Source organism: Pinus tabuliformis, chromosome 5_1, assembly GCF_031772625.1.
Source record: "Pinus tabuliformis cultivar Carrire ecotype Pingquan chromosome 5_1, CPIR1, whole genome shotgun sequence".
Taxonomy (NCBI): Eukaryota; Viridiplantae; Streptophyta; class Pinopsida; order Pinales; family Pinaceae; genus Pinus; species Pinus tabuliformis.
In genome coordinates this window covers 481130181-481142411 of record NC_142305.1, presented here as the reverse complement: position 1 = coordinate 481142411, position 12231 = coordinate 481130181, and the positions used below count along the sequence as shown (strand labels likewise).

At 40.8% G+C, this 12231-nt stretch overlaps 1 pseudogene; it reads left to right on the top strand.

Moving 5' to 3' along the window:
* LOC149165603 (leucine--tRNA ligase, cytoplasmic-like) overlaps positions 1-12231 on the top strand; it is a 99134-nt pseudogene that overhangs the window by 59430 nt on the left and 27473 nt on the right.

Below are 12231 nucleotides of genomic sequence, written 5' to 3'. Positions count from 1 at the left end.
CTATTAAGACCTATAGCTTTCATGTTTGTGACATGTTTGACAAAATTCCTGTCATGGCTAGTAGTGGTCCAGTCTAGTCCTTATTGATGTTTTTGCAAATGTATCTTTGTTCCGCTATGAAATTTCATTTCTGAAGGTGCCATTGAGTTTTGGGTAGTGACCTGGGCTTTGGGCTTGAAAAAGTGGCAAAAATCCTGGAGTCGCAGACACATCATTGGGGAAAAAATTCCTCAGAAGCACCCTTTCCCTTGTTCTGGGAGCTTTTGGAGCCTCCCAGACGCACCCTTGTCCATATCAAGGAAGCGTCCAAGGGTTTGATGTGTTAAAACTTTAGTTGGTCTCTGGAGTTGGTAACCTGAGTGTTTGGGATGGCTCTTGGGAGTTCTGTTGCCGATGTGGAAGGTCTGTGTGGTGTGTTTCTATCGATTCCACTTCCTTAAGGTGACTTAGGAGGTTTAATCCCATTATAGTGGCATCTCATTGCATATTTACCCCGCTTGGCCGATTACTTAGGTAGATGTGCGATGAGGGTGTTACAAAAACATAGTTTTTGACCTAGATGGAGTTGTATTATAATGATGAGGCTAGGCATGTATTTGAGTATACCAAGTGCTGGATTAATCAATGGGCCTATTCTATATTACTTGGCCTTGGAACAAGAATTCAGTGGGATGGAAAATTTCTCATTAAGTCATTATCAAATTCCACAATAGATATGGCCTATTACACATCATACCATATTTTTCAAAATGGAGACATTATTGTAGGAATGTTTCTCTAATCAAGCCATAACAAAGGAAAACTCAAGTTTGGTATTATATATTCCTTGAGGGACCCCTGATAAAAAAATCCCTCATATCTCTTGAAACACATGAAGAAAGAGTTTGAATATTGGTATCCTTTTAATTTGAGAGTATATAGAAAGGATTTAATTTAGAACCATATGATATTTTGTAGTTATAATCACAATGCCATATTCCCTAAGGATAAATAACCTAGTTAATTTAGATGTAATGGGCACTTTATTCCGAATTTTGAAAAAATGTCAAATTCTATAGAAAATTTCAAAACATCACATGAGGCAATAAAATACTTCTCTTCAAATGCCATTGAATTTTCTTGGTTAATACAAGAGATTGCATGGATGATGCCAATTTTATTTAAGGCATTTCTAATAATGTGATTCTCTGCTTGAAAAATGAGATTGCATGGATGGAGGATATTTTGGTTGCAGACTTGTTCTTAAGGCAAACCCTCCTTCAAATTATGTAGATTGGATATTGTCCAATGAAATAAACATTGTAGTCAAGTTGACTAAACAAAAATACAATTCAATGATGTTCAGGTAGGTCTTGAAGATAGGTTTCTATGATATCCAGGCGTCTCCAAATGAGTACATATTGTCCTGTGCTTTATGGGGCATAAATATAAATTTATTATGGAGATTCATGGATGTCCAAACAAAGCTAATCACTCCCATATACCTGATTATGATGAACATGTTCATAAAGAGGTTTTGAAGAAGGATGGATTTGTATTCAAATCAGGGTGGCCAACTATAGATCTCCATGATATTACCCTTCAGTGAGCCAATAAATATCTATAAGATACAATTGTTTCCATGTGAAATCTTCTTTAGAAGCAGACATTTGCTAAAAAGAAGTCAAAGAAAGTTCGAACAAACACTGCAACAATAGTTGAAGATAAAAATCCAACTATGGGATTACTAGATTACGTTGTAGAAAAGTATGAACTTTGGAAAGAAGAGTGCATGAATATTCTCTAAGAAAAGTATGATAAGGGTTACTAATGAGACCCTTTATTGCAACAAGAATGCTGCAAATCCTAAGGCTACCAAATTAAATTATCAACCCAAGGTTCATACAAACTTAAGAGGTGTCAGCACTATATGTGTAGCATACAAGGTGTCATTATTTCATTTATCTGATGCAATGAAGTGAATATAATGAATTCAAACGTAAACTAATTTAAAAAATGGGAATGCTTGAAATTGAAACCTTAACCTATTGCAAGAAACAAAAGACAAGGAAAGAAAACTTATTCTAATTGCAAAAAGCAAAGAGCATGAACCAAAACTCCATCATTGCATTCAAAAGAGATTAGACCTAGTAAAAAAGTTCATTAGGTGCTTCATAAAGTAATCTTGAAAATCATCACTATGCCATTTAATTCATGAACATGTCTACTAACCCTTAATTATTGGAATGTGTTGTAGTAGTAAAAAGATAAGTCATAAGTCGTCTTTGGTCTTCCTAAATCACAATTTTAGAGCCTAAGGGTCATTATTCAAGTCTAAGAGGAAAAAACTAAGATTTTGGAGAAAATATGGCGAAGTTTACATGGTGCTACAAGATTGCTATAAGATGCTATAAGATTGGCCTGTTTTGCTACAAGATTGGATCCGTGAGCATTCTGAGAGTGTAAAAAGCGATATAAATGTGGGAAAGGGTAGATGAAGGTATATGAAGGTTGTATTAGGCATTTTCCAAGCTTAGAACCTGTTAGAGGCCCATCTTTTACAAAAAATAAATTCACACAGTGTCCTTCAATGACCCAAAAATGTACTTTTGGTGGAGAAGTTTTGAGGGAATTTTGTAGTGAGGAGAAAGAGGATGATGATTGTAGGAAGAATTTAGGATGAAAATGCTAAACCTATAAATCAAAAGTCGTACCTTCACACCAAAAATATTATGATTTCTATACTTGCAAAGACTAAAATACCTAGTATGCCATCTTTTCTTTCCTCCGATTTATCTCACTGAATAACCAAGAAAATTGAATGAAAATGATATGGGGTGAATTTGTATATTAATTGGGATTTATTAATACTACAATCCAAGTGGAATCACTCAAAAATACCCTTTTTAAGATGTGTTAAAAATAACAGAAAATTACTACAAAAAATAGAAATTCAAGAATTAGTGAGCTAGTTAACATACCAAATGCCTAACCCGATCAAGTGAAAATATTATGGGGTAATTTTTTTTATTAAATTGAATGTTTTTATGACTCTATAAAAGTGGAAAAAGCTCAAAATAGCTTCCTTAACACGTGCTAAAATTTAGCATAATATCACTTTTATTTTGCTACAAGAGACTTCTAGAAATTCCAGAATTGTGAACTAGGAAACCAATCCAAGTAGTTCAATGATGAGTATGAATTTTCAAAGTTTTTCTAAGGATGCATCATGCTTGTGACTCTATAAATAACCTAAAAAAAAATCACTTCAATCATTCAACTAATATAACCTATAACAAAGGAAGAATGAATACTCAATGTGGAAATAAGATATGCAAGTGAAAAATACATTAAAAAAAATGAAGAAATTGTACAACAGGGCACCAAGGCTCTTGGGATGGCCAAGCCCAAGGAAATTCAAAGTCCTATGAAAAAACAAAGCTTTTTAAGCTAAAAATGGCACCAAAATTCATTATTAGAGTCAATCCAAGTACATTCCTCCTAAAAATGAAAGTAAAGTTGTTAAATAACAAGTTTGATCCTAAATAAGACTAAGAAATACATGCCCCTAGAGGAAAATTCGAATTCGTACTTATGAAATTTGATGGGGATGTATCATCCTTGAAAGAAGGAAACTTTCCCCTCCAAAATCGCTCAAAAAGTGGATCTGGTTCCCAACAGGAGAAATCTTCATTTAATAACAGGGAACACATTCCCATATTTCTCAATCAGTGGACCTCCAAAATATGCCAATAATTTCATGATATCCAGTTCATTTATCATCCAATCTTGGTCCATCCTGTAGTAGGGAGCAAGTCCCTATATTATCTTATTCAAAATTTACTCAATATTTTGCAAAAATAAATAATATTAGGCACACAATATGAAATTATCTCTAAACCTTCTTAAGAACATATTAAAGCTAAAAAATATTGTTGAGTGTAGAAGGAGAGATTTAAAGTAGCATTTATGTGCCTAAGAAAGGTTAGATGGGCCTTAATTTGTGTCTAATTTGGAGGCCCATCATACCCCCCTACTGAAACTGTTGCTCATTCTCTGAGAAACCTATTGATGAGCCCCAAATTTGATAACTTGTTGGGCTCATTTGGCCTAATTATCCTTGTTCAATCCTTCATTTTTCATAGCTTATGCATTATTTTTCAGTATGTTTATGTCATTTGTACGAATAAGGGTAGTCACTCTTCCTAGGTGGCTAACACGTGCTCATTTCAAGTTTTTTTGACACATGTTGGAGCAAAACCGAGCAATCATGGGCTAGAAGACAGCCAAGCTTGGGGTGAGGATTCGTAGGGGGGTTGTCTATGGCATTAAATAGCCTTCCTTAGGATCTTCACCCCCAACTCCGAGCTCCAAAGGCCACCAAAACCGGATCTAGTAGGCAGCCAAGCAGATTTTGGAAGGAGCTGTCTACTCACAGTTTGGGCAACCAAGTCCCATAGATTTAGGAGGCCAGCTAGGGCCCTCGTGGTGTATAAATGTTAAGGCCTCAGCCTTCGTGAGGGACTTTTGAAACCATTGCATATTTTGCACTACAGTGCTGCTAGCTTTACTTTGTTCTCTTGTAGCCATTTTGGCATAACTCTTGACTTATGACTATTTTTTTGATAATGAGAAGCAGTCCGATTTTATATCAACTCTGAGTTTCCTATAGGAGCCATAGCTCTTGGGGTTGGGCCCAACCTGAGAGCCTAGGGCTTCCTTCTTTGTACTGTTACCTTTCCTTTATGCATCGTTGTTTTCCTTTTATGCATTTGAAGCGTATTTCTGTTGGGCAGATTTAGTTGTGTTGGTTAAATAGGTCACTGGTTATGAATAGAATTGCTTCAGATGTTTAAAATAGATTGGTAGGATAATAACAGATAAAGCTCCAAGAAAAGGGTCAACAACACTCTCAGTTTCACCTCATCCTTATTGGATCAGGGGCTGGAATTGAAGAAACAGTGCTGCCCCAACAAAAACACTAGTTTGCTTGACCATGCAATCCTTAGTGTACTGTTTCCATTTGCAGAAGTTAGTTATGGGTTCAGATCTCTGAAATGTTTCTTTGCATGATTGATGTACATGGTTTTCTTTCCAAATAAAGCTGTTGTTCATTCGTCTCACTGACAGTTAGATTAGATTAGCTAGGACTTTGATTATTTGTAGGATTTTGTTGATTCAGTTGAATGTACACCGTGCAGGGCATCTCTACCACTCTCTCATCCGCCTAAGCTTCATCAAAGCCAACTGTTCCATCTCCTAGCTAGGTTCCTCATCTCACATCTGTCCTTTTTCCCACGAAACCCTACCTTCTTGCTCCATCTTTGTCTTAGCCGTCTTGAAGCCAAGCCAACCTTCTACACCTTCTCACCACTCCATCCACCAGTCCTTGGGTCACTCCAGGCCCCCATCCTACCTCCCTATCCATTCATGCATCTTCCCTCATTCACCCATCCTCTAAAATCCACTTTTTAAACATCCTGTAGAAATTTATGAACATCCTGTAGAAATCTCTGAACATCTTGTAGAACCCCTGCAAACTTCCTGTAGAAGCTCACAAATGAGGCTTCTTGATAGCCAAACTTTGTGAAACTCTCCGGAAGAGTGTTAGGGACTCCTTAGACCCTCTCTGAACCATCCCAACCTTTTCCAAGCATTTCTCCTCCTTGATCCACGCCTGCACAGTAAAAAGCTAGTCAAAAGCACATGCATGATACTTCTAATAACTTATTAAAAAATAAAAAAAAAGATGTTTTCTTCATGTAGAGGCAGTCTAGAAACATGTATTTTACCTTCATAGAAGTAATGGCATTCCTTCCAGTAGTTTTCATTCTCTCCTTTGCATCAATAGGACTAGCTGGTAGAATTAGGGTTTGCTAGGGTTTGCGTTACTTTTTGGCTTTCAGTTCTTTCCGCAAGTAGATTACCTTCCTTTGAGTTAGCTTTCGTCCATTAGTTAAAAAGCTTCTTCTAAGAGCTCATAGAAGTTGGCTTAAGCCCCTAGCAGGACTTGTGCCAGCTGACCAAGTGACAGCTGTGGCAAGAGCTAGTACTTGTGCATACAGCACTGTTGTTTCCAAGTTTGTTACGAACTATCGGGTTGATATAAGTAAAGAAGGGAGTCCTAGGAGTTGCAACATTATTGTTGCAATACTGGAGCTCACCATCTTTTTGGCGCCGTTGCCGGGGAAGCGTCAGAGTGTTGGTGATTGTTGCGTTTCTTCTATTTTCCTACTCTCGCCTTCTGCTAAATAGTTTATTTCATTTCCATTCTGCAATTTCATTTCTGCAAAAGTAAACTAGACACTTCCTGCTTTCATAGATTAGACTTTCAATTCTGCAAGCGTAACATAGAATTTCAATTCTGCAAGCGTAAAATAGAATTTCAATTTTGCAAGCATAGTCTAGTATCTCTTTCTCGCAATTTGATTTCAGTAGAATAGATTAGACCTTTCCTGCTTTCATTTCAATTCCGCATTTTCATTCCCGCAAGATAGATTCTAGTTAGTTGCAATTCCATCTGTTTCAGTTTTGCAGGTACAAGCAGAGAAAAAAACAAAAGCAATCAAAAGTCTTTCCATTTCATGCCTCGTAGGAACAGAGATAAAACCGGCAAATTCTTACCCAATACCCCCACCACATCACTGAGTCAACCTTTTCTCTTCTTTGGTGGCAGTGATCTAGAAGAACCTATCAGTGAACCTCCTGAGATATACGAAGATCCTATAATAGAAGAAGAGTTAGAGAACACTCCATCTGAAGCCATGGCTGAAAACCGAAACAGTAGAAGAGAAGATGAGAGAATAGAAGGTGCCTTTCCCATCTGAGAGACCAATGGAGACATGAAAATGAAAAACATAAGCCCCTCCGCTTTACCTCACTTCCATGGATTGACTACTGAAGACCCTGATACCTTCCTGTTTGAGTTTGTTGTCCTTTTTCGAACCTATGATTATACAGAAGATGAGCAAAAATTGAAACTCTTTCCCTCTACCCTCAAGGATGCAGCATTACGCTGGTTCATGGGGTTACCTGGAAACAGTATCACCACTTGGGCTCAGATGCAGCAAGCTTTCAATACCAAATACCAGGACTAATGTAGTTCCAAGAAAGCCAAGGGAGAAATCTTTCGGATGACCATGGGAAACGATGAGTCTTTAGAAGATTACGAGGAAAGGTTCCAACTTAGCTATAAACAGGCCAGGTGCACACTTGACCCTGAATCTCTAAAGCTGGTCCTACTCCGAGGATTCCCTGAAGACCTTCTAGATACCCTTCACATGCTAGCTGGAGGAGATATTTACCAACTACCTTTTGAGGATATAAAGACTGTGTTTAGAAACCACTCTAGGGCAGCCCAGAAAAGAGGTAGGGGAAACCCACTTTCAGCTAGCACTACTTTCTCCAAGCATGAGTTTGCTAATCAGCTGGAGGACCTCAAAAGTGAGGTGAGATAGACCATTTCCATGAAACTTGATACATTCTGAATCTAGCAAAAGAAAGAGGAAGCTGAGAGGGCTTTGGCCATCTTCTGTCCCAGGTGTATGAGGAAGCACCCTAAGAACGAGTGTCCATTGCACTCAGTAGAGGTATGTTTCGTTTGTGAGGAGGACCACCCCACAAACCAATGCCCAACCTTACCAGGATTTAAAGCCATATACCAAGGGACTGAGGCACCCACTGAACCTCTCTACTTCTTCACCCAAAGGAGGCCGCATGGACCTAGACCTTACCAGCAGGGGATGCAAGGGGCATCCCAAGCTTATTATAGCCCCAACCAATCTGCTCTTATGCCTTCTTGGGGTCCCCCTGCTCATCCTTCCTGGTCTGCACCTCCTCCGTGGTCTTACCCACCTCAATACCATACTCAACCCACTACTCATTCGTTTCACTCACATGTCCAGCCACAGCCTCAGTGGAATGCACCTCAACCGGGGTGGAGGCCCCAGTACAACACTCCTCCCACCATTTTGCCTCCACCACCGGCTCAACCACAACCATTACCTCCTGCTCCTCCAAGACAACCCCAAATGCCTGCTCAACCGAACCCGAACCCCAACAACCGACAGGCCCAACAGGTATATACTGGGGAAACAACATGCCCTACCTATGCTGTGGAGATCCAGGAGATCAACCTGCGATCCGGGAAGACTCTTCCAGATCGCCAACCTCCTCCCCTAGAGGATGAGGAAGACAAATAGGAAAGTGAACCCAAAGCCATTCCACCCTTTCCTGAGAGACTAACAGTAACCACACAACCAAACCCAAAAGAGAATGAACTTCTGGGAGAACTCAAACAATTGTGTGTGAGAATACCACTTCTCCAGGCCATCAAAGATGTACCGATATAGAACAAACTGGTTAAGGAAAAGTGTTTCAGGCACCCAGGCAGGCGAAAAAGAGATGCCTCAACTATTAATGTCATAGGGCAACTGTCTGATCTTATGTTGGGGCAAGTAATATGTCTAAATTATTTGGATCCTGGGAGTCCTGTAGTTGATGTCCACATCAATGGCACCATCATACCCCACACCTTGATTGATCTAGGGGCTGCCATTAATGTGATGACCAGGGACACCATGCTCAAACTCAACCTTCAGGGTTCCTTAAGGAAGACCTCGACAGTCCTGCAGTTGGCAGATCGCTCCACCGTGACTCCCGAAGGGATTGTGGAGGATGTTTTGGTCTCTGTTGACTCTTGGGAGTATCTTTCGGACTTCTTGGTCCTTCAACCAAAGGCAAAGCTTACTGGATACCCCCTTATTTTGGGAAGGCCTTGGTTAGCCACTGCGGATGCTTACATAAGCTGCTGAGCGGGAAACATGACCATCAAAAATGGTCCTATGTCCAAGCAGCTAGTCCTATACCCTCCTGCCCAACCTTTGTTAGAGCATGACTTACCACTTTGGTTGGAAGAAGGAGAAGAGGATGAGGTATACTCTGCACCCTTGTGCACCTTAGAAACCACCAGGGGAGGTCCTCAAACCGAGGATGATTTGATTGAGACCTTGATTCAGAATCCACCTCCCAGTGCATTGTCCTTAGAGGAATTGGTGGAGGATACTCAAGCCAGTACCTTAATGGACCTCTGTGTCACTGATCCAACCTCTCCCAGAGTTAAGAATGTGGATTTTGGCCCCGAGAGAACTTTAAAGATCAACTCCTCCCTATCTCCTTCCCAGGAATAGGAGCTATGTAGCTTGTTGGCCAGTCATCTAGATGCTTTTGCGTGGAGCTATAAGGAGATTAAAGGAGTCCATCCTTCGGTCTGTACCCATCACATCTACATTAAAGAAGATTGTAAACCGGTCAGGCAATCTCAGAGGAGAATGAATCCATCCCTTAAAGACATTGTCAAAGAAGAATTGCAAAAATTGTTGGATGCAGGATTCATCTACCCCATCTCGGACAGCGAATGGGTTTCCCCTCTGGTGTTGGTACCCAAGAAAAATGGGAAGTGGAGGATCTGTGTGGACTATAGAGAACTGAACAAAGCCACCAAGAAAGACCACTTCCCTCTGCCTTTCATAGATCAAGTGTTGGATGGATTGGCAGGAAAGAAGTTTTTCTTTTTCCTAGATGGGTTCAGCGGGTATAATCAGATCCAAATCAGCTCGGAGGACCAAGATAAGACCACCTTCACTTGTCCTTGGGGTACCTTTTCCTACCGAGTCCTTCCCTTTGGGCTATGTAAAGCTCCTGCCACTTTCCAGAGAGTAGTATTAAACATCTTTTTTGAGCTGGTCCATGATTCGGTGGAAATCTATATGGATGACTTCACTCCTTATGGGTCCAACTTCCAGGAAGCATTGTCCAATCTGGGAAAAGTTCTAACCAAGTGCATTTAGATGAACCTATCCCTCAGTCCTGAAAAATGTGAATTCCTAATGACTGAAGGGACCGTGCTAGGACATACCATTTCTCGTCAAGGATTACAGGTGGATCCTAACAAAATTGCTCTCATAAAAAAGGTTCCACCTCCTCAGAAGGTAAGAGATGTTCGAAGTTTCTTAGGCTTAGCGGGAAATTATAGAAGATTCATTAAAGACTTCAGTAAGCTAGCCTCGCCATTGTTTGGCCTCTTAGCAAAAGATGTTGAGTTTAAATGGACTGACGATTGTGAGAGGGCTCTGAATGAGTTAAAGGATAAGTTGGTGTCCGCCCAGATCTTAAGAGGTCCAAATTGGGCCCTACCTTTCCACATCCACACGGATGCCTCAAACAAAGCCATGGGGGTAGCCTTAGGACAAGTCAAGGAAAAACTTCCATATGCCATATACTTTGTTAGCAAAAACCTATCCAAGGCAGAATTGAATTATACTGTAACTGAGAAGGAGTTCCTGGCCGTGGTCCATTCCCTGAACAAGTTCCAACACTACATCACTGGCTATCAAACGTTTGTACATACTGATCATGCTGCAATTAGATATTTAATGAAAAAACCTGATGTGAATGCTCGTATTATTAGATGGTTACTTTTGTTGCAGCAGTTTGATTTGACTATCGTTGACAAACCAGGTAAAGAAAATGTTGTTGCTGACTTCTTGTCTAGATTGGATTTACCTACAGGGGAAGAAGGAATAGTGGATGACCAGATGCCAGATGAACATCTGTTCGCTATCTCAGTACTCTGTCCCTGGTTTGTTGATATAGCAAACTACCTGGTCTCAGCACAGTTCCCTCCGCATCTATCCTCAAAGGAGAAGAGCAGAATCGTGAGGAAAAGTGCCTCATTCCCTTGGATCGGGGCAACCTGTTCAAACTTGGCCCCGATCAGATCTTAAGGCGTTGTGTAAGGGAGGAGGAAGTCTTTGACATCCTCCTAATCTGTCACGATGGGCCTTGTGGAGGACATTTTGCAGCCAAGAGGACTGCCTTCAAAATTCTACAGGCGGGCTACTATTGGCCCACGCTTCATCAAGATGTCAGAATATATATCAGCCAATGTGACCGATGCCAAAGGATGGGGAAACAGACTCCAAGGGACGAAATTCCTCTCCAACCTCAAGTGACTCTTGAGCCATTTGAGAAGTGGAGTATGGAATTTGTGGGTCCTATCACCCTCCTTCAAGGCAAAGGTCTTACATCATTGTGTGCATAGACTATCTGACAAAGTGGGTGGAAACCAAGGCAATCAAAGCAGCGATAGAAGAAAAGGTGGCTGAGTTTTTAAGAGAAAACATCTTCTACAAATTTGGCTACCCAAGAGAGTTAGTCACCGATCAAGGAAGCCAGTTCACCTCCAACTTAATTGAAGACTTGCTCGCTCATCACAAGATCAAGCATAGGACTTCCACCCCATATCATCCTCAAGCAAATGGGCAGGTGGAAGTCACCAATAGAGCATTAGAAGGGATTTTGACTAAGGTGGTGAGCTGCAGCAGAAAGGATTGGGCAGATCGCCTGGTTGAGGCCACTTGGGCTTACAACACCACTTGGAAGACCACAGCCAGTTTCACACCTTATGAGCTGGTCTATGGGAAGAGAGCTTTGCTGTCAATCGAGTTCAAGTACAACACATTGAGGATGGCAGCTCAGCTGGACCTAGACCTCAACCATGCTCAACAAGAAAGGTTATTGCAGCTGAATGGGTTAGATGAACACCGAATGTAGGCCCTCCTTCACTCAGAAGTGGTTCAACTTTAGAGGAAGATATGGCATGACCGGCACCTCAATGACAAACAATTCCAGCCGGGAGATTAGGCGCTGCTGTATGATTCCAGACATAAGGATTTCAAGGGGAAGCTGAGGACAAGATGGCTAGGACCATATGCAGTGGAGAAGTGTAATGAAAATGGTTCTGTCCTTATCCGGACCATTGATGAAGAAGCCATCACCATGCTCATCAGTGGGCATCGACTAAAGATCTACAGGAAATCTCTTTCGAGGCAAGAGTTCATCAAAGCTGTGGAAAAATTAGTGTTGGTCATAGAGAAGGGTTCTTCCTCTATTTTGGGCATACCCTGAGCATCATTATATATATATATATAAAAGGCAAATCAAAAAGATCCTTGGGTGAAAACCTTTTTGAGGTGCCCAAGGCAGATGGTAGGGGTGAAAACCTCATTGAGGCGCCCCTACTGTCTCTCTGAAAAATAATTGGAATAAAAAGATCCTTGGGTGAAAACCTCTCTGAGGCGCCCAAGGCAGATAGTAGGGGTGAAAACCTCATTGAGGCACCCCTGCTGTCTCTTAAAAAAAAAAAAAAAAAACAAAAAGGAAAAAAGAAAAAGAGAAAAAAGAAGAAAAAAA